This window comes from Pteropus medius, unplaced genomic scaffold (assembly GCF_902729225.1).
Source record: "Pteropus medius unplaced genomic scaffold, Ma_sr-lr_union100, whole genome shotgun sequence".
NCBI classification, from domain to species: domain Eukaryota; kingdom Metazoa; phylum Chordata; class Mammalia; order Chiroptera; family Pteropodidae; genus Pteropus; species Pteropus medius.
Genome location: NW_024342474.1, coordinates 3661889 through 3665366, shown reverse-complemented (window position 1 = coordinate 3665366; position 3478 = coordinate 3661889). Strand labels below are relative to the sequence as shown.

General features: G+C 33.9%; 1 pseudogene; it reads right to left on the bottom strand.

Annotated features, from left to right (window-relative positions):
- Nucleotides 1–1005: 1005 nt before the first annotated feature.
- LOC120605182 (uncharacterized) lies at nt 1006–1124 on the bottom strand (annotated as a pseudogene).
- Nucleotides 1125–3478: the final 2354 nt, after the last annotated feature.

The following is a 3478-nucleotide window of genomic DNA, read 5'->3' as shown; positions in this document are numbered from 1 at the left end:
GAAATGATTAAATTAAGTTTTTGGCAGCAGGTTGAAATAGAAATGTGAGATAAACTCGAAGTCCAGTATAAACCAAAACAAACAGTTCTGATTTTTGCACATCAGAAAGCATAGCTGGAAAACCATATCACTGAGAACTGCATGTGAGTTGGCTAGCTACCATGTTATGTGTCCATTTTGAATTGGAAGTTATCTATTGAGGTAGCCATCAGAGTGCATATGGAATTTCTGATAACCTTATTGCCCTTGGCTTATAGTGAGTCTACAATAAACTATGCCCCTTAAACTTGCTTCAAATGGTTTTTAACACAAACTTCTACATGTACTGTGCATTTTTAAAAACATAATTGTGTAATCTTAGATGTTCCCTCCATTAAAATTATCAAACAAAATACTCCCACATGATACGTAATGAAAAGCACATGAGAATTAGAATTTGTAGTGAAAAGTACATGAAGATTAGAATTCAGCAAACCTGAGTTTGAAACCCAATTGGTTACTTAAAGGAGAAAATGTATATAAATTGTCTTAAACAATTATGTGTGAAACAACTATTGTTCTACTTTCTCTTTTCCATTCTTCATGCCATAATAAACTTGATTCATTATTCCCACCTATAAAATACTTGACATTTTTGATTCTATTGCATTTTCTGTCTCTGAAATCTATAAATGTAATAAATGCAGATGATCAATATTTTAATTGTTTACTCATTATTCATTTCCTCAATTTTTCCTTGAAGATAGAATACTAAAATTTTTTCAGGGCAGTCCCATCTTAATAGTCACATTCACAGTCTCCCTTACAGCAACAAATGACCATAGGACACTAGGCAGCCTAATTAATAGAACACTAGTATGAGTTTTTGATAAAGCTTGTGCTTTCCCGATTAAGGAAGGTGATGTGCGTGTTCTTGTTCTAGGCTCCCTTTTCACTTCTACTACTTGTATTGAACACAGATTTAATATTTGAAGCCGCAGAGCCATCTTTTTTTTTTTTTTAAAACGTCTACAGCATCTGGTATTCCAAGATGGTCTCTCATCCAAGTACTAACCAGGCCCGACCCTACTTAGCTTCCGAGATCAGACGAGATCGGGTACATTCAGGGTTGCATGACTGTAGACAACAGAGCCATCTTTTGACCATGATGTAGAAGACAAAAATAACATTTTCAGGAAATGGAGTAGAAAGACAGGCAGAGCCTGAGTTCTTAGTAACATAGCTGAACAATTAAAACAAATCTAGCACAGAAACAGGAAAAACAATCTTAAAATTTCTATGAACCATAACAGACTCTTAGTGTTGAGTCTAAGTTCCCCCAAACTCTCCTGTTTTTTCTCCCTAAATATTCATTTTATATTTCAAAATAACACATTTTATTGCTATCTTTGATTTATTAATTTTAAACATTATGTACTAAATTTCTCTCATGAAAGATGGGGATTTAACATTGGTACACTTACTCAAACTCAAGTTCCTCTTTTTCCCAAAACATTGTATACAGATATATTTTTTAATTAACTCAACCTTTAATATTTATTCTAACCATTTATGTTGTTTGCTGCTGATTCAAGTAGTGGACCATGATCACTTTTCCTATGTTCAATAACTTTTTGTACTTTCTAGAGGTAATAAATAACTTGATACATCTTTTGTTTTCTATGTCTTTATCACTAATTATTTCCAATGAAATTATTAACCTAAATAATAGTCTCCATATTATATTACATATCAGGTACATTCGGTCATTCCTTCCTTCCCACTCCATCATCGTGAAGCCCTCATGGAACTCTTTATTTTCTTTCTCCAATCAGTACTGCTTACTGTCTTGATCTGATGGACAGCTATCTTCTTGAGACTCTTCTCTGACTCAGTTCTGTATTAAACTTTATTTTTCAAATTCCTTGCTAGTTTCTTTTCTGGTTGACTCTATAATTTAATGCATTACATTCTCTAAAGTTTCCTGAGAAGGATGATTTCATGTTATAAGAAATTATATGATTATAAGTGACCTATTTATTTTATAATCATTTGGGGGGGTGGCAGTGCTGGGCATAGAGTTTTAGATAACACTTTTGCTCAGAATTTTAAAGAAAGTTTTACATCATTTTCTAGTATGTGGTGTTATTAATAAGAGAGCCTTTCCAACTTGAATTTGTGATGTTTGGTACGTTACATATTTTCTCTGTCTTTTTCTTTGATTTTGCTTTAAGTTTATGTTGTATACTTTCTCAGATGTCTGGCAATTTTTGCTGTTCTGTCACATATAACATTTGAAAGCAATGTGCAAAGAGAAAGCCAGTCACCTGGTGTGCTTCATTATATGGTGACCAGTTGCAGAATCAAGCGTATTGTTAGAGAACCCCAAATATTGGAATCTACCATGTTTTTTTCTGTGTTTCCTCCAACACTACTCAGTTTCTCCAAGAAAGAATCCTCCCATCTCCTCCCAGCGGGATACAGACTTGGCTGGATTTCTATATTCCTGAAGCCTAACAATGCAAGAGCATTGGAAAAATGAAGACTTTCACATATTCCCCTATATGTTTTTGTATGTTGTCTTTCCCCAGCTTTTTATTCTATTTTAATTCCCTAGGACTTTTGTCTCTATTCCAATTAATGTACAGAAAATACATCAATCTTTGTGAGAGGAAAAGTTCTTATGCAGATGTGTGAACAAGGGAGAGGACCCGAAGAGTCACTACTTCTTATGCGTACCCTTGTCAATTTCCCATTTTTAGTAAACTGAATCACATTGCCTTCATCATCTTGCTCCCTGGCTCCAATCCCTGAGGCTTCCTGGGAATATGTGGCTTGAATTACCTTTCTTGTCATAAGTATACCCTTGTGCAGGCCTTTGGTATTTAACTTTTCACCTCTGCTAAATCCTATTTATTTCCACTACCTATTAATGATATTTATTCACTGTTGTCTCCTTTTTATTTCCCAATTAATCTTTTTGTTTTTATAGGTTTATATATTTTCTTTATACTGCTATCATATCAGCAAAGTTTCAGTATGGGAGAAGAGGTAAACACTTTCATCTAATTTATCATGTGACAAGCATCCTTTACATCATATACGGGCTGGCTGGGAAGATCAAATGAGAAGAAAATATTGTATAAAGTTCTAAACATTATAAAATTTAATCTTATACCTATAGATATTATGCTCACTAGTTTAAAGCTTTATTTTCCTCTTTTTTACAAAAACCTAAAGTCACTGTTGAAATCCTGATACTACTTCCATTTTCCATTTACTTCTCAAAACTTACAGTATGTTTAAGCTTACCTGCTTTGCTTCCTTGATGTTTACTTACGAATCCACATATTACCTTACTTAAAACAGTAAACTAATGGGATTAGTACCCTTATACAAGAGATGCCAGAGAGCTCCCTTGCCATTTTTTCTAAGAGAGGACACCGGGAGAAAACAAGGTCTCACCAGGCACAGAATATGCCATAGCCTTGACTTTAGA